The 23,851-nt window shown below is 41.3% G+C and overlaps 1 protein-coding gene across 1 annotated transcript in view; it reads right to left on the bottom strand.

Annotated features, from left to right (window-relative positions):
* The window catches only part of LOC124605584 (cationic amino acid transporter 4), a 237,570-nt gene that overhangs the window by 168,950 nt on the left and 44,769 nt on the right, over positions 1 to 23,851 (bottom strand). The gene's annotated exons all lie outside the window — the stretch shown is intronic.

Raw genomic sequence — 23,851 nt, 5'->3', positions numbered from 1 at the left:
TTTTCACCACAATAGCATGAAAGTCAACCGCTTAGCATACGTAACCAACAATGCAGTCTACAAGGTCAACCAAACTTTAATGTTTCGCCGCGTGCATGTATAGTCTCAGCGCCAACAAATAGTAACGCATGGCAGCAAAGAAATAACTACGTACAGACAACACTCTATTTCAACTCGTATCGCAATGCGCCGTATAGAAATTACTATCATGACAGACGTAAAAAAAATGATGAGCACAATTTTCAGCGTACATTTAATAACAGTCGATCTTATGAGCAGCAACAACACCAGCAACAACATATTGTGATGAATGAAACAGACAATAGGTGTCATCTATAGCGTAATACGTCAGTAAGAAATAACAGAGCAGTTCATATAATGGATATGCCACAGCATCCTCCCGTAAATAACAACACGTACGATAGATTTTAACCAGATACAGCACAGATTGCATATTACAGTAACGTAAGCAATAATTTTGACACGCAGAATCTTCTTCACGAAAATGTTATTAATTTTGACGACATCCGACACACGTTTGCATTAAGGACAGAATTACGACGTATGTAGACGACATTCTTATCGCAGAAGCTAACTGGTCTGAACACAATGTGATTTTAGAACGTCTGTTACAAACTTTCCATGCACAAGGACTTACAGTTAATCTTAGTAAATCGCACTTTGGCAAAACTTCTATAAAATTTCTTGGACACGTGATTTCAGCAGAAGGCATTGCACCTGATCCGGAAAAACTTCAAGCTCTACGTGACATTAGTGTTCCTACGACGAAGAAGCAATTACGCAGTTTTTTGGGCTTAATTAACTTTTTTCGTAAATTTATTCATCACTCTGCTTTAGACACACCCAGATTATGTCAATTAACAGGTAAAAACAGTATTTGGTCTTGGGATAAGCAAGCACATTCTGAATTCATGAACCTGAAACATGCTTTGTTGAATGCTCCACTTTTATCGCACCCAGATCTTACTAGAAATTTTTCCATTGCCACCGACAGTTCCAATACCGCTTTAGGCGTACACATTTTTCAGGAAATTGAAGAAGATGGTTCTACAGTAATTAAAAACATCGCATTTGCAAGTCGCATTTTGTCACCTGCTGAACGAAATTACTCCGTTACAGAACTTGAAACATTATGTGTTGTATGGGCTTTTACGAGATTTAGGCACTTTCTTTACGGCAGACATACCACCGTCTACACAGACCATAGAGCGATACAATTTTTACTTTCAGCTAAATTCACTCACGACAGGTTAAGCAGATGGAAACTATATTTACAGGAATTTAATTTTACAATAGTTCACATTCCCGGTACGCAAAATGTTATAGCAGACGCACTATCGCGTTCTCTCAGTAACAATCAGCAAGACGTAGCAACCAACTTCTGCAAAGCAAATTTCAGTGTCATGTACATTCAGCAGGTTGCATTTGAAAATTTTATTTCATCGTCATTACAGGACATAGCACAAGAACAAAATAAGGACAATGTGTGGAAAGAAATTAAACACCTTTGGCAAGATAGGAAAAATGTTACGATTAGGAACCACTACACTGTACGCAATGACATTCTGTTTCGCCGCTCTCATCCTGACAGCAACAATTGGTTATTATGCATTCCTGACGAACTGGTTAACAAACTAATTTGGTACACTCATTTAAGTTACGCACATTACGGAGCACGAAAATGTTTTCTTATACTGAGACAGAACTGTTATTTTACCAACATGGAAAAACGTATACGACGAGTTTTAGCGTCTTGTAAAATTTGCCAGAAAGCTAAATCAGACACCACTTCACATATTCCTCCTTTATATCCCATTATACCTGTGAAATTAAGACACATGGCCGCAGTAGATATTTTTGGTCCGATTCCGAGAACTAACAGAGGTTTTTGCTACATTTTTGTCGCTGTTGAGCTCACTTCAAAATTTGTTACTTTCACTCCGTTACGCAAAGCTACTGCTAAAACTGTTTCGAAAGCATTTGTAAAACATTTTCTATTTCATGTAGGGCATGTAATGAAAGTAATTTCTGATAATGGATCTCAATTTCGTAGTAGTGTATGGACACGCATGTTACGAGCTAGAAACATTTCTCCGATCTATATATCCAAGTACCACGCTTCTTCGAACCCTTGTGAAAGATTAATGAAGGAAATTGGTAAGCTGTGCAGAATATACTGCCACAAAAGACATATTGATTGGGATACACACATACTCTCATTCCAAGATGTAATTAATTCCATTCCAAATGAATCCACTATGCTATCTCCGACTGTTATACTGAAAAACGTTGAACCACCGAACAAAATTAAAGAATTAATAGAATTCCCCAAAAATCGTCGCCTACGACACCACGAAATAATTGGCATTGCGCTGAACAACATCAAACGTGCCGCAGAGCGCCGGAGAAGACAGCAAAAACAGGTTTGTACACGCCGCGACTTTCACGTTGGACAGAAGATATTAGTACGTACACACTATTTATCCAGCAAATTAAAAGGTAAGTGCCGTAAATTTGAACTTCTATACGCAGGTCCATATCGGATTCGCAGTATCCCTCACCCCAATGTTGTACACGTCGAAACTTTGAGAACCAGAAAATCGAAAGGCAATCACCATATCTCAAACATTAAACCGTTTATTGAGTGAAACCACTGTATGATTCAACACACTATGATGCCATTTACTAATGCAATTAATTCACCTGACTAATTGCTGATGATTATCGTATTTTTTCTTGGCAAGTGCCCGGCAAGGTAAGGTTAGCAGGTCGCTCTTCTTGTCGTTACACATCAGACCATGCATATTTTTCCAGATGAATTTACACATTTACGACTATTTCTGCAATTATATTTATGTGACTACTTATTGATGATTATCGTATTTTTTTTCTTGGCAAGTGCCCGGCAAGGTAAGGTTAGCAGGTCGCTTTTCTTGTCGTTACACATCAGACCGTGCACATTTTCCATTTTTTTGTGTATATGACTGTACTCCAGTTTTGTTTGTATGCACTATGAAATAGTTAAGATATAACACACACCAGTCGACTTTGACATTTTTTTTTTGCCTTATGACATCTCAACATCGTGACTGTTTCACATTTTTTTTGCTACTGCATTGTATTATTCTGTGTACATTTTTTCGCACCCGAACACTGTCAATGTCTTGGACATATTACGTTTTCTGTCATGTTATGCTGTATGGTTAATTGTGTCACCATAAACCAGTCATTATTTAGTGGGTATAGGATTTAAATGCAAGACATTAATCTTTGTTCATCAATTTCAGAAAGGAATGATGATTCTAAGAAATAAATTTAACATAAATGGGAATTTCACCTACGGAATAAACGAAAGGAGATGCAATAACTTTATGAGGAAGAGTAAAGGGATCAGGATTAACAAGCATTAACAAGGCCATACTATACTCATCACAGAATAGCAGTCTTAACTAATTTTTTCTTTCAGAATACAAGGTGATTGATGCAGGCTGTCAGAGAGAACTACACATCTTAGTTTTAGTGATGAAATATGCTAGAGATAAGGAATAGTTATGTAATGAGTAATGAAGTGATTTTTTGCAGATGATAGTGAATACTGATGAATAATGACGAAGGATATGGTATTATGAATAATGAAGTTTTTCTTTACAGGTGATGATAATGGTGAAGTTATGATGATATGGATAATGAAGTTTTTTTATTTATGCCACGTAGTTATTTAAGTATTTGTTGCGGTTTGCTTTGACAGCAGGTGTTACATTGCATAGTAGGATGACGGAAAGTTTTGGAAAGGACAGCTATGGAACACATTTTATACACATTTCACTACTTGTTAATTCGAAGTTCACTACTTTTCAGCATAGTGTGCGTTTCTTCTTTCAGGTCAATAATCCGTTTTTGTATTTTTTCCAGGAGAAGTTTTTCATGACACTTACTAAACCTGTTACTTATTATACCTGTTCTAGTACTTGCATTTTTATATTTTTTACCCATTTGTGTTTATCATTTATAAATGTGATCACATGTACTGCCTTGTTACATAATCTTGCTACAGCTGACTCATGACGAATGACGTTACCTATCCTCATTTGCAGCAATAGGTCAAAAGCAAAAAGTATTATGCCTCAGCAATTAATTATCGATCCCAACGCAATGCATTGCTACCAAAAAAATGTATTACCAGTCCCACATAATGTCACTAGTTTATGATAATTCTGAATAATACTGATCAACTCTGAATAGCATGTCACTCGAGTAATGACCTCTTAATGAGACTATATTCAAAATAATGCTTTGTCACTAGCTAATAACTGCCACTGTTTATTGTAATGCCTGTGATTACTAATGATTTGACTGTAATTAACTGATTTTTAATAATGACTGTGTAATGATCTGAATAATACTGAATGATGAACTATGTTTTATTCTATTCAATACTTGATGGCCACTGAGTGCCAATAATTAATGTCAATCAACGAAATTGTTATTAATTATGCCATTAATTAACTCTTGTTTTCAATGTTCATACTTTGTAATTGGAAATAAATGTGATTGTTTAATAATGCTTTGTAATTAGGAAAAGACTAATGATTCTTAATAGATTGGAATGACACATAATTAATTAACTATGGTACTGTTTAATAATGCTTTGTAATTAATTAAGGCTACAAATGATTAATTAATTAACTGTAATTAGACAAATGATTAATTAACGACAAATGATTAATTAACTGTAATTATACAAATGATTAATTAACTGTAATTAGACAAATGATTAATTAATGACAAATGATTAATTAACTGTAATTAGGAGAAGGTTAATGATTCTTAATTATACTCTGTAACTGAAAAGAATGCGATTATTTCATAATATTTTGTAACCAGGAAAAGAAGGCTACTGATTCTATGTAAAACAATTAATGAACATTTTTCTGTAATACTACATACTTGGTACAGAAATGTTCAATAACTGGGCTATGAATGCCACGAACTATCAATGAAGACTGTAATTGTCAATATTATGTGACTTGATGTCCTTCACCTCATAAGCTGACTACCCTGAATTACTGCAATGTCCATTGTCCTGTTTATCCCAGTGATCATGGAGCACTATATTTGGTTTTGCACTAATTCTACGTTGGTGTGCCTTGTAAGAGTGTGGTGTTGACACGACATGCTGTCCACCACCATGAGCGATGAAGACATTATTATGGTCCCACTGTTTGGTGTACCTAATGTACTGCCAAAATGAAAACATGGAACATTACTACGACAGTTCAGTGTCTTGGCTACACTGATAAATTCTGATGGGAAAAGAACTTCAAGTTGTGTCACTTGGTGTTGTACTACTGTGGAAAGATATGGACTTTCAGAGCAGCTGTGTGCAATCTAAAGTGCTACAACCATGATGCAATCCTTCCCTTTCCTATCCTGATTCTTGTCACATAAAGAAAAAATTTTTTTTTTTTGGTAACATCATTTATGTTCATAGGTTATACATTTTTCGATTCGCTAAACTCCAGTGTGAGTACACTTATGTCACTGGTCGACATGATGTTTGCCATTATGTTTATTTGTTGTGAAAATACTAAAGACATTTTTCAGTGCATGTGCACTTTGGACATGAATTTTTTTTTGCCATTATGTTTATTTGTTGTGAAAATGCTAAAGACATTTTTCAGTGCATGTACACTTGTCAACATAATATTTTTTGCCAATCTGTTTATTTGTTCTGAATATGCTAAAGAATTTTTTCAGTGCCTGTGCACTTTGTTATCTGTCAAATAATTTGTATATACTTTTCTGATTTGCTACTATGTTTTGTACTCACATTTTGTCCTTGTCTGATATATTTTGTACTTAGTGCGTGTGCACAACATTTAAATATTCTGTAAGTTGTAGGATTTTGTTAATTAAAGAAAAATTTTGCCGCGCTTGGCAAGTCCAAATGACTCACCATCGCTGCCAAATTTTTGCCCCCCGAGTGGAGGGTTATGAAACACGTATGTAACGCAGCAGCGATGGCGAGGCATTGTAGCATCTGTGACCAGAGAGTATGCGCTTGACCGCGCGAGTGTTGCGAGCGGTTCTCAGTCAGTAGCAGTCTTTGCGAGTTAGTTGTCGCTATGCAGAGTAGCAGTCAGTCAGTCGTTGCGAGTCTGTAGCTCTGTCTAGTTGAGAGCAGTACTCAGTCTGTAGTCGTCATGCAGAGCGGTCGGTCAGTAGTAGCAGCCCAGTGCGGTTGTGTGATGTAGGCGGTCGGCAACAATGGTCAAGATGAGGAATAAGGTATACTGTTAATTAATATAATCATTAGATAATGAAAAATTTTATTTATTGTAATTATTCTCCAACAAGTCTCCCAATAATAATTTTTTATTTCAAAAGCATTTTTTCAAAAGTTTAATTTTTATTGAACTCAAGATTTCGTTGCACTTCCCATTTCATTCCACTTCTTTTGAAGAAAAATTCCATTAAAATCACAAAAAAAGAGAATATTATTATTTGCAATGCAGTTCCTCCAAGCGGTGCGCAACAACAAGAGCAGATATGTGACATCCATTTATTCTGAGGTAAGACTTTAATTCTGATTGTTTTACACAGGGCGAAAAACCGATATTTCGGTTTAATTGTATTTTCTTGTCACTGAACGGACTTTAAAAATTTTGTGAAGGATTTATATTTGAGTCAGATTGCGTATTTCACATTTTTGTTGCCATTGTCAGTACATTTCATTGTGGGCAGGTTACGCTTAGAGTCATGTCCATCAGCATTTCTAATTAGTATCGTCATTTTTCTTTTAAAAAATTTTGTGGGGAGGTTACACTCGGCTCCCCATTTCTATTAAGTATTGCTATATATTTTCTTTCTTTTAAAATTACGGTGGGGAGGTTACAAGAACACGAAATGCAGGTTTCGACGAATAGTTCCACACCAGTTGGCTACGAAAAAATGTTGTCGCTCCTGGTTTTCTGTTGTTTATCCTTCGAGTTAATGTATTGTGGATGTCCAGTCACTCGTATGTAATACTATATGTGGGTATCAAACAACTTTAAAATTTCAAATGGTTCAAATGGCTCTAAGCACTATGGGACTTAACATCTGAGGTCATCAGTCCCCTAGACTTAGAACTACTTAAACCTAACTAACGTAAGGAAATCACACATATCCATGCCCGAGGCAGGATTCGAACCTGCGACCGTAGCAGCAGCGCGGTTCCGGACTGAAGCGCCTAGAACCGCTCAGCCACAGCTGCCAGAAAATAATTTTAAGATATACAACCAAGTAGCGGCCTGTTAATTTAATTACGCTGTCACTTCCCCAGAGCCGGTTCAAGATCGCGCGGTCCTGCAGCACTGATGAGTTGCGAGGATCCTGTTTGGTAATATGTCCCCGTTTTAATGTAAACATCGTGTTAGTGTATTAGAATCCTGGACATATGAGCTAGCGAGATATGGCCAGACGATTGGAATTGAGACGCTATCCACTCAATTCACAAAAAAGGAAGTAAAACAGACCTCGATAACTACGGTGGAATATAGCTCCTTGCAGTCACACAGGAAACCTTTTCCAGGATCCTCGAACGAAACGTACCGAGACTGCTAGTCAATGAGTTAGGGGAGTATCAAGGAAGTTTCAGAGCGTCGAGATTCTGTACTGAACGAATACAAAATCTCAAGATCAAGAAAAGAGCCAGAAAGCGGATAGCTACTTTCGTAGACTCCGTGGATAGAACCACTCTTCTTTGAATACTAAGAGAACGAGGATGTTGTGACTTGGCAAGACAGCCAAGTCACTATGCGAGGATGCCGAAAGGCACGCGTTAAGCTCACGTAGACTGGCATGAGGTCTGGAACAATTAAGGGAATTTAGAGTAGCAAATAAACTACGTAGTTGATGTAATACTTAACTTTAATCCATACTTGGTGTACATGCCTCTTGTTGATACATTAATAAGAATCTCAATATAAACTGGTAATGGCGCCTTGCTAGGTCGTAGCAAATGACGTAGCTGAAGGCTATGCTAACTATCGTCTCGGCAAATGAGAGCGTATTTGTCAATGATCCATTCCTAGCAACGTCGGCTGTACAACTGGGGCGAGTACTAGAACGTCTCTCTAGACCTGCCGTGTGGTGGCGCTCGGTCTGCAATCACTGACAGTGGCGACACGCGGGTCCGACGTATACTAACGGACCGCGGCCGATTTAAAGGCTACCACCTAGCAAGTGTGGTGTCTGGCGGTGACACCACAGAGGACTCAACGAAAAAATTAATAGGTTGGTGTAGGCTACCCTTTACGACACCAAATCCAAAGTAAAGTTTGGAGGACAACTCCCGTTCAGTACAGGAGTCAGGTAAGGTCACGTACTCGTATATTGTTTAAGTGTGTACTGGAATAACTCAACAGGGAATGGACCAGATCTGTACCAGCGAACACCCTATTAAGAATGGGGATCAAAGCAGACAACGTACGAATACCATGCCTGGCCTTTGCTGATGACGTGAACTTACTGTCAAATAACATGTAAGAAACTTCTACGCAACTCCAAGCACTGCTTTGGCTCTGAGTACTATGGGACTTAACATCTTAGGTCATCAGTCCCCTAGAACTACTTAAACCTAACTAACCTAAGGACATCACAAACATCCATGCCCGAAGCAGGATTCGAACCTGCGACCGTAGCAGTCCCGCGGTTCCGGACTGCAGCGCCTAGAACCGCACGACCACCGCGGCCGGCAGCACTGCTTTAATAAAAGAGAAAAACAGGCTGTTGATCAGTATGGGAAACCCCAAATTCATAACAAATGTTAAAGACGCCTCAATATCGATGAGAATCAGTGTTCCCAAGCATATGCAGAGAGCCAAATCCGTGAAGTACCCTTGAGAATGGATTTCAGATTATCGCAGTGAAAGTAGCCCTCGAACAAAGGAAACTCAAACTAGGTAGGACATACTATGCCTCAAAATATTTATCGATGATTATCAGATTACAACACTATAACACATTAGTCAGAACGTCAACCCTCTGCGCAGCAGAACGCTAATCCCTAGCCAAGAAGAACCCAGTAAGAATCCTCGAATTACAAGACAGGAAATTCCTGCTAGAAGTAGTGGCAGCAAGGACCCCAGGAAATGGAAGATGATGGTACAAACCTAATCATGAACTCTGCCAACACCGAGGAAACCTCACCGATGCCATCGGGAGAATACGACTGGCCTTACATGGCCACCTGTGCAAAATCGACCCCATAGGCCTTCCAGTAAGATCTTCAAAGTAGTCAAGGGTAAAACCACTGGATCCCCATGAAACAAGCAAAAAGAGAAAAACCTTCAAAACTTCATATTAGGCAAGACTTAATAACTGACAGGGATGACTACCATTTAGCTATAGAATCCAGATCCTTCTTAACAGAAGTTAAACACAATGAGACCACAAAATCATCAGAGGAACAGAAAATAGAGTTCAGCAGGAAAATACAGGAATACTGGACTTACAGAAATGTTCAAGGTACTAAGAAGAAAACAGCTACTAAACTTCACCAAGAACAACAGAAATAGCAGACGACAACAGCGCAGCAAAAACGCAAGCAACGTAATTCACGGACGACCCAGACGAGTTAAAAAAATGTAAAGCAAACAGTTTCTGTCGACAATAGTGTGGCGCAAATTCGAAATAGTGCGCAGCAGACAAGGGTGAACAGATAAGGCAAATAAGTCTTATTTGCAATTTGTAATATTTGGTTTAAGATGGTAGAATTATGACGAAAGTATTCTTCAAACGCTCGAAAATACACAATGATATATCATTTCCAGCGTTTTAAAGATTGTGCATAATCATGAACACATAACCATAAACTAAATTATTATTTTCAACTAACAATTGATAACGGCTGATTTTCCCCCAAAGAATTGGGCAGTGTGGCTGCGTGGCCCTTGACAGCGCTAGCCCGTAGCATGTACTTGAATTAATTACCTCTGCCTTTTTAATACAATTTCAAATAACTGTACTTCACAAACCTTCAGATAATGCTTGTATTTATACTACGTTGCTTCTGCTCCGAAATAAACTCTAATATCAGTCTGTAAATTAGCAGCGTTTGTTCCTGGCCGGGCAGTTGTGTGGGGACGTGCATAGGACACTGGAGAGAGCGTTGCATTGATCGCTGGCGGCGTATCACTGAATGGAGCGTCTGATATCGACCGCTCCTGGCGTGGCTATTTTTATCTCAACGGCGTATGCGCAGCTGCTTCGCCGGGGCAATTGATGCAGCTGGAACGTGCTCTGATGGGAGAAAGGTCAGAAGCACACAGCGCCCGCTCATCTGGCTTTTTTTTATTAAAAAAAATAAGCAGCTAGGAGGAGTTTAGCACCTGTCTCGTTATTCCCACGGGAATCTTCTTCTTTCGGTTAAGTCACGTAGGTAACATTCCATTCCAGCTACTTCCTTCCTCAAACTATAACCTTCACCAAATATTTTTTACTTGATCGTAGAGCTTGATTTTCCTACCTTTCTTTGCACCGCGTCTTGCCAGTTTTAATATTTTTGTCTGAAGTCTTGCTTTACATCCAGTTTCCTGCTAGTTATTATATTTCCCAATAACTCCCTTTCCAAATCCTAACGCTTGCAAATTTACCGGACTCGAGAGTCCATTACCGCAGCAACGTATTTTCGCCATCTGTCCCTGTCTTGGGCTATTTCCTTCCATTCACCGTCAATACCTAGGCTCCTCATATCAGCCTTCACATTGTCCTCCCATCTACGCCTCGCTCTCCCCACAAGACGTTTTCCCTTTAGATGCCCTACCAGTACTCTGCGCGCTGCCCTGCCCTCATCCATTCGAGCCATTCTGCAGTTATGCAATCTGATCCTGGTGCTTTACAGTTTTTCAGTTTGTTGATTGCTTCTCTTACTTCCTTTAACGTTGGCTCAGGTATCTGGGGTTCTGCTGTATGTATTTCGTACGCCTGCTCATTTCCTGCTACCTGGTGTACATTTAATAGATGCTCATAATACACCCTCCAGTTACTTAATATAGCACTGGGGTCTGTCAGTATTCCCCCAGCATCCCCTAGAAGTACATTTGTCCTAGCCTTGAAGCCCTTCCTATACCCATTCATGTCTAGGTAAAGTTCCCTAATGTTTTTTGTTTTACTGTTTGTTTCCATTTTTGTAATTTGATAGTTCAAATAATCCCTCTTCTTTGCCCGTAGCCTACGACCAAATTCCCTTCTCAAGTTCAAGAACTTCTCTCGTTTTCTGTCTCCCATTCTATCCCAATCTAATCGCGCTTTTCTCCTTTCCTCTACCAATTTCTTGCATTCCTCATCAAACCACGGTTTCCTCCTGTTCTTATTAATTGTACCTATTGTGACCTTCGCTGTCTCTTTGATATTATTTCTCACAGTGATCCACTGTTTATTTACATCCTCGTCTTGATCTTCGTGTGTCCTGAGAGCATCACACCTATTTGAAATTTCTATCATGTACCTTCTTCTGAAGTTTCCATCATTTAGCTTTTCAGTGTCGAACCTAACAAGTTCTGCATTGTGACACCTTGATGTTGCTGTAGATAGCCGCTGGTGAACTTTGGTAACTAAAAGAAAATGATCAGAATCGCAGTCTGCTCCCCTGAAAGTCCTAACATTTTCTATACTAGTGTGCCATCTCCGATCTACAAGAACATGATCAATTTGGTTTCGGGTGTTTCCATCCGGAGAGACCCAAGTTGCTTTATGAATGTCCTTTCTTTTGAAATATCTGCTCTCAACAATCATGTCTTTTGAAACAGCAAAATTAATCACCCTTGTGCCATTATCATTCGAAATGTTATGCAAACTTTCTTTCCCAATTGTAGGCCGGAATGCTTCCTCCTTCCCTATCTTCGCATTAAAATCACCTATGATTAATTTTGTATCGTACAGTTGATCTAGTTCTTCATGAAAGCCGTCTTTAACAACCTCTTCAGTGTCCTCAGTTGGTGCGTGTACATTAATTACTACTAGTCTACTCCACCTGCCGGACAACACTATAACTGATAGTCGGTCACTAATGAATCTTATATCTCTGATTGCGTGAAGCACTTTTCTCTGTACTGCGAAACCTGTTCCGAAACTGTGAGCTTCCGCACCTCCATAGAAAAATGTATAGTTACCCCTCTTTATGCTACCCTCCCCCTGCCACCGAGTTTCTTGAATAGCTGTAATCTCTACGTCGTATCTATCTAATTCGTCTAATAATGTCTGGAACGTTTCTGACCTGTTCAAACTTTTAACGTTCCATGTTCCCAACCTGGAAGTTCCTTTCGGCCTGAATCTCTTCGAAGTAGGTTCCGCCCGGAGATCCGAATGGGAACCTAGTTTACCTCCGGAATATTTTACTTCAATGGGACCCATGCCCATTAATGTTGCTGATTCTTGATAAATAGATTTGATAGTAAGAGAAGAAGAAACATGGATGGTTCATCACGCCATCGCCTGCTCCCCACCGGCTGTCCGCGACTGCTTATTTTTTTGTAGTCGCTGCTACCCTTCAATCTGAAGGCCTTATCCCCTATCCGCAACCTGGGGACGCGCTGTGCCGTGGTGATAGGGGCCCAAGGGGCATCGGTGACTGCAGCAACCTTCTGAGTCTGAAAGTTTTCGTAACACACTCTACATCTACAGCATTAATGGGCTTGTTTGGAGGTCCATACACACAGTGAGTATAAAAACCACGCTAGTCTAGTGCCTCGTCTCTAAAATGTAACTCGATAGAAAACTACGCTGACCGCATGAACCATCATGATAGTGACTCACGCCATCCAAGCTCTGTTTGACTCAATGCCCAGGCGCATCAAGGCCGTTATTGCGGCCAGAGGTGGTTGTTCTGGGTACTGATTTCTCAGGATCTATGCACCCAAATTGTGTGAAAATGTAATCACATGTCAGTTCTAGTATAATATATTTGTCCAATGAATACCCGCTTATCATCTGCATTTATTCTTGGTGTAGCAATTTTAATGGCCAGTAGTGTACGTCTCTCCAACGCAAACGATCCCTGATCGATGAGATTAAGTCGGGGGAACGGGCAAGTTAATCTATTCTCGTTCCAAGAGCCCCTCCACCTGCAATGTTAGACGTGGTCGCCTATTGTCATCCATATAAATGAAATTCGGACCGAGGTAACGCATGTTGGGAAGAAGTACATTATCACAGTAACATTGACCCTTGGGTGTACAGTGTTAAAAAGAATTTGGAGCTCAGTACGCCCTGGCAGCATTACGCCTCCGCACACCATAACACCGGAACAATCAAAAGAATCACGTGTGACAACGTTCCTGGGCGCATTACGGGTTCCCACCTCTCGCCATATTAGGATACGTCTAAAATCACTACTCAGACTGAATCTACTCTCATCCGATAAGAGTTCCTATGCTCTTTGCACCGTCACAAGCGGTGCCGTCGATGTGTGGGTGTTAACGGAACACAGCATACTGGTCGTCCGGCAAAGAGACCATCCGCACGCAGTCACCGTGCCACTGTGGAGCTTGAGTTTGCGTTTCTTGACGTCCTGTTAAATGTGGTTACAACTGCACCCGCTGTTTGACGTGGATCAGATGTTCAAATGTGTGTTAATTCCTAAGGGACCAAACTGCTGAGGTCATCGGTTCCTAGACTTACTCACTACTTAAACTAACTTTTGCTAAGAACAACACACACAGCCGTGCTGAGGGAGGATTCGAACCTCCGGCGGGAGGGTTCGCGCAGTCCGTGATATGGCGCCTCAAACCGCGTGCTCGCTCCGCGCTTCTGACGTGGATCTCTTCTGAGCTGTTGCACAACATTGCGATCATCTGTTGCTATAGCTGACCGTGGTGGACCACCTCCTCTCCTTCAGGTAGCACAGCCCGTGGTTCGGAACGCTCGCCACGTACGTGAAACAATGCTGTGAGCAATACCGAGCTCCTGGGCTACACTCGTCACACCTCGATTTTCTTCTGATGATTCTTTTCCATGTGAAGACATGAAGCGTTGTTTCTGGGCTGTGTCTTAATGAAGAACACCACCACATTGCACCGTAACTGCTCTCTGTCTGACACGCGCAGTCTTATCTCGTTGCCCGCATCTCGTGGTCGTGCGGTAGCGTTCTCGCTTCCCACGCCCGGGTTCCCGGGTTCGATTCCCGGCGGGGTCAGGGATTTTCTCTGCCTCGTGATGGCTGGGTGTTGTGTGCTGTCCTTAGGTTAGTTAGGTTTAAGTAGTTCTAAGTTCTAGGGGACTGATGACCATAGATGTTAAGTCCCATAGTGCTCAGAGCCATTTGAACCATCTTATCTCGTTGCTTCAACTGCCTTGTGCTGTGGGGCCAGCCTCGTGAGACGCAGTAATCATACGAGGGTCACACCAAAAGAAATGCACACTATTTTTTTTAAATCCATCTTCTATTCTACACGTCTGAGAGTTTTAAAATGTGTAGATACATCCTTTAGGAACAATATTTTCATTTCTCCACATAATTTCCATCCCTGTCAACTGCCTTACGCCATCTTGGAACCAGCCCCTGTATACCCGCACGGTAAAATTCTGGACCAACCTGTTGGAGCCACTGTCTGGCAGCGTGCACAGGGAAGTCATCATCTTCAAACCTTGTTCCACGAAGAGAGTCTTTCAGTTTCCCAAAGAGATGATAGTCACATGGAGTCAGGTCAGAATTGTAAGGCGGGTGTTTCAGTGTTGTCCATCCGAGTTTTGTGATCGCTTCCATGGTTTTTATTGACATGTGGCCGTTCATTGTCGTGCAACAGCAAAACATCCTGCTTTTGCCGATGTGGTCGAACATGACTCAGTCGAGCTTGAAGTTTCTTCAGTGTCGTCACATATGCATCAGAATTGATGGTGGTTCCACTTGGCGTGCTGTCCAGAAGAAAGAGTCCTTCGGAATCGAAAAACAGCGTAGCCATAACTTTTCCAGCAGAAGGTGTGGTTTTGAATTTTTTTTCTTGGGTGAAATTGCATGATGCCAATCCATTGATTGCCTTCTCGTCTCTGGTGAAAAATGATGGAGCCATGTTTCATCATCTGTCACAATTCTTCCAAGAAGTTCATCTCCACCATTCTCGCACTGTTCCAAAAGTTCACTGCATACAGTTTTTCATGTTTCTTCGTGAGCCACTGTCAACATCCTGGGAATCCACCTGGCACAAACCTTTTTAACGCCAACACTTTCAGTATTCTGCAAACACTTCCTTCCCCTATCCCAACGTAGTGTGACAATTCGTTCACTGTGATGCGTCTGTCAGCAGCCACCAATTTGTTAACTCTCTGCACATTGTCTGGAGTGTGTGCAGTACGAGGCCTGCCGATGCGAGGACAATCCTCAATATTGCCGAGCCCGCTTTCATCACGTAACCTGCTTGCCCACCGACTAACTGTACTGCGATCGACAGCAGCATCTCCATACACATCTTTTTCAACCTCTTGTGGATGTTTCCCATTGTCTCGATCTCACAGCACAGGAATTCTATGACAGCACGTTGCCTCTGACGAACGTCATGTGTAGCAGCCATATTGAAGACATGCTGTGACGGCGCCACACACGGGAACAAGTTGAACTAAGTTTGAAAACAAGCGGGAAGAATGTATCTACACACTGTAAAACTTTCACACATGCAGAAAGAAAACTGCATTTTTACAAAATAGTGTGCATATCTCTTGGAGTGACCCTCGTATTTACCTCATGCCACGCGACATCCAACTTCCTGTGCTCGAGTGGGAGGCCTCTGGCAACATGCTCCTGCACTTTCACTCGTCTCTACCAGGCAGCTAATATGTTACGTTGCTTTATCTAGCTCATATTTAAGTTTTGAGTAGCATTGTACTTCTCTAAATCACTGTAGGTGCAACTAATGTACTATAACATTAGAGGCTAGCCAATTCTTCCCAGTGATCGGAACTTTGCTACGTAAAGAAAATAATCAAGAGTCTTGAGCAGTCATACAGTGTAGTTTCCTACCGCTTTTGGTGTCTTGCGCAGTCATTGTCGATATCAGAGTGAAAAGGGGTGCTGCGTAAAACCGGGAAGATGTCTGCAAACCAATCGCTAATTACAGTGTAAGCGACGATGGTAAAAAACTAAACTTGGCGCCTCCTTCCCGTCTCTTTAGACGAACTGGTTACGTGCACCTCCGTGCCTTTCATTTCCATATTCATCCATGATTAAATCAAAGAACCTCAAAAAAAATATTATAGTTATCCATACTACACACTCATACGTCTGAAACGTCCGCAAGCATGGTGACTGCTAACGATTTACTTTAACAATAAGGCGATATCAAGCCAAAAATATAAGTTTCCTGTGTTGATTTCAGTACTTACTGATGCTTTTAATATGATTTTTAAGACTCAGTTTCACTATTTGTTTGAAGCAATAAACCTATTTGGTGGTATGTATTGAACAAACTTTGATTTTCAATTAATAAAAACACGCTCTTTTCGTATCCTAAATCTCCTCCAAGTTCTAATGTAATAAGTTTCACCGTATGACTGCAGCAGAAACTGGTGGCGTTGAATAGGTATGACGTAGAGAATCTTATAAAACGGTTTAATTGTTACCGAATAAATGCTTGAAATGGGGAAGCTGATACTGGCATTTGTCCTCAAATATATTTCCCTACATTAAGAGGATGTTACAGTCATTTCTTTCCTCTCCGATGCAAAAGCAGTGACATTAGCAGGTGGTATTTTGATATATATAAGAGCCCAGATCTCATCGCCTGGGTAAAAGTGCAATAGTAGTAGTAGCAGTAGTAGTTTAAATCATGAGTAGATCTCTTTTACATGGATACTGGACATGTCTTGATATTATTAGGTCGGTGCGTAAGTTCGTACCGTTTTTGTTTTGCATGTTGGTATTTTCGTTTTATGGGTTTATTTATCGATCGTCATTTTTTATTTGTAGTTCATTGTTGCTATTTGAGTTTGCCTGTAGAGGTGCAAAACAGATTTAATGTATTAGAGCTGGAGGACAAAAGCTCACAAGAGATGTTGACAGAAGTAGCTAATACTGTCAAGGAGGCCGCAGAGAAACACATCCCCAAGAAAAGGAACAGTAAGAAGGCTAGATGGCTATCAGTTGAGGCACTGCAAGTTGCAGAAGAACGAAGGAAAGCAAAAATCAAGGGAAATAGATCAGCTATGTTTGAATTAAATAAAGATTTTCAGAAATTAGCTAGAAGAGATAAAAATATATTCTTTAATGAACAGTGCAAGGAAGTTGAAGATAGTAACGGAATGGGGAAGACAAGAGATCTTTACAAGAAAATTAGAGAAATTAAAGGAAAATTCCAGGCAAAAATTGGAATGATAAAAGATAGAAACGGGAAATATCTGAGTGAAGCAGAGGATGTTAAGGATAGATGGGCAGAATATGTAGAAGACCTATGCAAGAACGAATTGCGTAAGGACAGGGCTCCTACTGCTGATGTTAATGTTAATTTAGAACTAGAGCCAGATATTTTGGAGAGCGAAATCCAGTGGGCCCTTGAAAATATGGCTGATAACAAAACTAGTGGACATGATGAAATACTAGCAGAATTGTTTAAAGTCACTGGAAAGGACGCAGTGAAAGTGCTGCACTCAACATGTCAAAAAATATGGATCACGCAGCAGTGGCCAGAAGACTGGAAAAGATCAGTATTCATCCCCATTCCAAAGAAGCGAAGTTCTAAAGAATGTTCAGATTACGGAACAATCGCACTTATCTCACATGCTAGCAAAGTCATGTTGAAAATTTTACAAAATAGACATCGCCAATATCTAGATCGAGAGCTACCAGAAGAACAAGCTGGATTTAGAAAAGGAAGAGGAACTAGAGATCAAATTGCTAACATTCGGTGGATTATGAAAACAGCAAGAGAATTCCAGAGAGATGTGTACCTCTGCTTTATTGACTACGCCAAAGCCTTTGACTGCGTCGATCACAACAAATTATGGAACGTACTGAAAAACATGGGTGTACCAGATCACCTCATTCATCTGATACGGAGTTTATACCTTGACCAAGAAGCCACGGTGAGAACTATGTATGGAACAACGAAATGGATAAAGATTCAGAAAGGGCTCTGGCAAGGCTGCATACTGTCACCGTACTTATTCAATCTGTATGCAGAACATGTCATGAGGAACGCGAGGCTAGATGAAGGAGAAACAGGAATTAAAATAGCTGGGATAAATGTCAATAACCTGAGGTACGCGGATGATACGATCCTGTTGGCAGAGAGTGAAGAAGAATTGAGAACACTCTTGCTGAAGGTGAAAGACGAAAGTGAAAAAGCCGGCCTTAGGCTGAATGCGAAGAAAACGAAAATTATGGCAACCACACCTACCAATTCGTGGCATATAGCAGGAGTAACCATGGAGGTAGTGACTACATTCAGTTATCTCGGTTCCCAGATCTCAGCTGATGGCGACTGCAGACATGAAATCCGGAGACGCCTGTTGCTCGGTAGACAGGCGATGTCAAACCTTGACAAGGTTATAAGATCCAGAGATATAACACTAGCAACAAAGATCCGTATTGTGAGGGCTATGGTCTTTCCAGTTGTGATTTACGGATGTGAGACCTGGACCATTAGAAAGGCTGAACGGCGAAGAATTGACTCCTTCGAATTGTGGTGTTGGAGGAAACTTCTTAGAGTTCCATGGACTGCAAAGAGAACCAACAGATCAATATTGGATCAAATAAAACCAGATTTCTCCCTGGAAGGTCTAATGTTAAAACAAAAGCTGACCTACTTTGGACACACAATGCGAAGGCATGCCTCGTTGGAAAAAACCTTAATGCTGGGCAAGATTGAAGCAACTAGAAGAAGAGGACGTCAGAGGATGAGATGGATCGATGGCATCACAGAAGCAATGTGTTCCAACCTGGAAGGTCTACGGGAGAAAGTGCAAGACAGGAAAAAGTGGCGTGATTTCGTTCATCGGGTCACGAAGAGTCGGAACCGAGTAAACGAATAGAGAGAGAGAGAGAGAGATTGTCGTTTTGTCAATTGGAGATAGTGGGTGGAGCTGTGGAAGCTAGAACATGGAGTGCAAAGTGGAGACATCGAAACGTTTCCGACATACTCTTCTGTTTGACTTCAGTAGAGGTGTGACGGCAGCAGAAGCAACCAGGAACAGTTGCGCCGTGTGTGGGGATAATACCACTGGACAGGGCACGTCAAGAAAATGTTTCTCTCGTTTTAAAAAAAGGTTGTTTTGACATTACTGTCCCTCCGCGTTCACGAAGACCTTCGGGATTTGATGATAATCGTTTAAACGCATTAATCCACGATGATACAAGTCAGGGCATACAGAAACTGACAAATCTGATGAACTGTGATCACTCCACCATTTTCATGCATTGGGGAAGGTTCAAAAATCAGGTATGTGGGTACCCAGAATCACAAAAATTAGTGGGTGGCCATATGCGCGTCTCTGCTTGCATGTATGTATGTCGCGCGGTTCTGGCGCTGCAGTCTGGAACCGCGAGACCGCTACGGTCACTGGTTCGAATCCTGCCTCGGGCATGGATGTGTGTGATGTCCTTGGGTTAGTTAGGTTTAACTAGTTCTAAGTTCTAGGGGACTAATGACCTCAGCAGTTGAGTCCCATAGTGCTCAGAGCCATGTATGTATGTATTAAACCGGGGACCTAGAAACGACGGAGAGGCTTCGTCCCGCCGTTGTCCTCAATGGTTCACGAGCCCACAACAGGCCACAACAGTCCACCCACCCCACCGCCGCCCCACAAAGTGGGTTATTGTGCGACAACGTCTCATACCAGATGAGTGTAACACCAAATGTTTGCGTGGTAGAATAATTAGGGTGTACGCGTACGTGGAAACGGTGTTTGCGCAGCAATCACCAATCGCCGACACAGTGTAACTGAGGCGGAATAAGGGGAACCAGCCCGCATTCTCCGAGGTAGATGGGAAACCGCCTTAAGCACCATCCACAGGCTGGCCGGCATACTGGACCTCGACAGTAATCCGCCGCACGGATTCGTGCTGGGCAGCGGCACGCTTTTTCCCTCTCGGGAAGCAGAGCGGTAGACAGAGCGGCTAGCCGGACGGGCACGCATCTCTGCTTACTTGCCTTCAACTGGCTCGAGAACAACATCTATCATTTACATCCTGTATTGTTACTGGTGACGAGAATTTGTGTCTCTATGTTGAGCCCAAACAAAGCAGCAACTCCGCGTGAGAAGATCTGGTAATGCTATCTACGATAACGCCTGCATTAACGCTAGACCGACAAATGCTCTATACTGGACTCACTCTGCACCCACCTTATTCATCTGATCTTGCGCCCTCAGATTGTCGTCTTTTCTGCTCTCTGTCGAGCAGCCTTGAAGGAACTTGTTTTCTGGATGGAAATGCGCTCCAAAAATGGCGCGACGAGTTCGCCTGAAAACCACGTGATTTCTACAGCCGCGGAATCTTAAAGTTACTCCAGTCTGGCAGACTGTTGTAAATAGTGCAGGATACTATATTGCTGATGACTTAAGTCTCTGTTATGTATATCTGTCGTGTTTGCTGAAATTATGAAAAAACGCTACTAACTTGTGGACCGACCTAACACATTTTAAGAACACCGGAAGAAACGCAATGCATTTGAGTAAAATATTTCGCAAAGTGTAGCCTTCCATTTACACCTCGCTTAGCTGTTAACCAGTAAACTCCCAGTTCTTTGAAGAATGAAACTACCATACATACAACAACTTCATTTTTCTGAATACCTTACAAATGAGTTAATGCGTTAAATGTTTGACGTTAAGCATGTAAGCGAAAAAGCTTTAGAAAACTTTTAAGTTTATCGTAAGTCGCTAAGTCCTTTCATCATCATCAAACACTGAATGTGTGTACTCTGAGTAATCTCTTTTCTGCAAAAGTTAGTTTTTCATGCATCTCAATGTTTATGACGTCATATATCCTGAACTATGTGCCGAACAATGATATAACTTTGCAGGTATTTTCTGTGGTATTTGAGGATACCGTCTGCAAAACGTGTTGCGAGTAGAATTAGTAGTGAAGAAGTAACAAATGAAAACGCCATGCCTGAGGACTCAGCTCTACTGCGTGAATAGCGAAAACGTAGTAAGCATAAGTTTTTCCCTTCCGTCATTTTGTGGGGAGTGTCAGCAAGAAAATGTTTCGCAACGGGTGGATTAGCATCCATTAGCATTGGTTGGTTTGTTGACTTGGGGGAGGGGACCAAACATCGAGGTCATCGGTCCCATCGGATTATGGATGGAAGTCGGCCGTGTCTTTTCACAGGAACAATGGCGAAATTTGCCGAAGCAAGTAAGAGAATCACGAAAAACCTAAATCACGATAGCCGGACGGGGATTTGAACCCTCGTCCTCCCGAATGCGAGTCCAGCGTGCTAACCACTTCGCCACATCTTTCGGATGGTGACAATACATGTAAAGTCTGTTGCAAGTTACAAGTCCTCTCACTCTCAAATACTGTTTGATTATCGGAAGCATATTTTTCCCCGCGGTTAGTTAATACCTCTTGTTTAAATGCCTCCCGTGGTAACACTGGAGTTGCGATGAGAATCCTTGGCTTGCGGCCGTGGTGCCACCTGTAGCTCGTTCCGGAAGCTGTCCAGAGAGTGAAGTGAGAAGGCGGTTTGGCAAGCACTTGTTAATGTGGGCCCTGGTTACCAGAGGCGCCTACAGGAAGTGTGTTGTGTATGTGTTCGGACCTGCATGCATGCGGTCCCAGGAATCAGTAGTTGAGCACCATTGGTATCAGAGTCGCCATTGCCGACCAGTATTGAGTGAAGTGGAATTGACTACTACACTGTGGTGGATTACATCGGCACAGCTAAACTTCCAGGAGGGGAGCTGTTTCCTTATTGAGCCATGGCAGTACATACAACATTAAATATGTCAGTACGTTTCCTCTGAAACCGAGAATGCTTAACTTACGTAAGTTTTGAGTGCTGTCTTCACCACATCATGGCTTCAGTAACTGCATTTGAAATTTGACGAATTCTACTGTTCCGTTAAACAATCATTGATACAATGCTCACAGGCGGCGCCTCTTTTTTGACGTGGGTCATGTTATCAGTTAGACGGTGGGGCTTGTATTTGTCACTGTGTGTAGTTGGTATTAATGTAAAAGTCACCAGCTCTAATAAGTCATGTAAAAATTTTGGAGTGACCTCTGGACAGATAAAATTCATTTAAGAAAACATTTGCATTCTATCAAATGTATGTTCTTTATTGATAAATGTTTAAAAACTGTCGTTCTGCACATTATTCACCCAGATCTCGCTCCATGTACCCCAGTGGTACAACAATCAGATTATGGCAACTTTTCACGTATTTAAAGTTTCTCAATAGTTGTATGAAATATTAAATATGTCCAGCATTCGTTGCAATGCCTCTTTCAAGTTTTTGTTCTTTATTGGAAGTATACGCACTTACACAAAGCAGACACTTATATACTCATTATGTAGAAAATAAATGAAAGAATTATTTTTTCATTATTGTGTACATGCGAATAAGTTTATTCAAGTGCTTTAGGATGTACAGTATTTTTTGGTCTTTCTGTCTCCTGAAAAAACAAATTTATCGGCTGTCCCACTCGTGAGCATGCAACATGGAACTGCCCATATTAACAGCGTAGATTTTCCAGATTTAATCCAGACACTTGGAACGATTATCCTTGTACTTTGTTGGTCATTCAGAATGGTAGTCGAATGGGGAACTATAGTCGTTTGAAATGAAATGCCATGTCGGTAGGAATGATAGGAATACACGGAACGAGCACGTTTCTGCGTTTGACTTGACATTCAGAATTGTCTCCTCAATGGCGTCTGGCATAAGTGGTTTTGGACGGCGAACCCGGTTCCATTGCACAGTCGAAGTGGATTAATGTCGCGAAAAATACTTATTGGTGCTCCGATTTCGAGTGGCAGTGTATGTGATGTGAAGCCAGGAAGATCTAACGAATTCAAAAACTCAATTGGATAGTTTAAAAAACTGATGCTGTCAGTCGATTTGTAGGAGACAGGCTCGCCCGCAGTTTGTCCATGGCTCGAGTAGTTGACTGCATTGACGACTGTGTTTTTTGATGCGAAAATAGCACGTTCGCAAAGCCATTGATGATTTTTGTAATTTGTGGCAATTTCTGAGAGAACTTTCTCATTAGTTGTTCGATGAAACAATGACAAAAATTCGATGGAAATGAAATAGATTTTTTGCGGCGGTATCAACCGGAACTTCTCCACTGTCAAATGTCCAATAGTTGTTTTGAAAATATGGCTGGCACATTCCGCTGTAGATACGTGCGTAGTGATCTTTAATGTGAATTTATACACGTGTCGCCAAAGACGTGATGTTTTGAGGCAAGCCTTGAGTTCATCAGTCGTTTATTTTGGTCTAATTGGTACAGTTTGTCGGAAATCGCCTGCTTATAAAATGAGAACGCCACTGAACCTGTTTGCATTTCCACGTAAATCCCGAAAAGTTTGATCAAGTGCTACAAGTGATTTTCTATCTGCCTTAGTACTTTAATCCCAAAAATGTGTTTGTTTTTCGTCATGCCAGAAGCTTTTGAAATACCGCGTGTATGAGCTTCCGTAAAATGCATATTCAAAAGCAATTTGAGCGCCGAATGCGCTGTCCGGTCACAATCCAATAATGTAGTTGCATTATCTGATGACGCAAGAGCCGAAGCAATTCCATTTTGAGAGAGAGTTTTAGCTAACAGCGAACTGATGAGGGATGTTTATCCTGTGTCGCCGGGCACATCAAGAAAAAAACAGACAGCCTCTACCACTGGCCTCCACGCTGT

The sequence above is a fragment of the Schistocerca americana genome, chromosome 3 (assembly GCF_021461395.2).
Source record: "Schistocerca americana isolate TAMUIC-IGC-003095 chromosome 3, iqSchAmer2.1, whole genome shotgun sequence".
Lineage (NCBI taxonomy): Eukaryota > Metazoa > Arthropoda > Insecta > Orthoptera > Acrididae > Schistocerca > Schistocerca americana.
The sequence above is the reverse complement of the archived record's forward strand: the minus strand, read 5'-3'. Positions and strand labels throughout refer to the sequence as shown.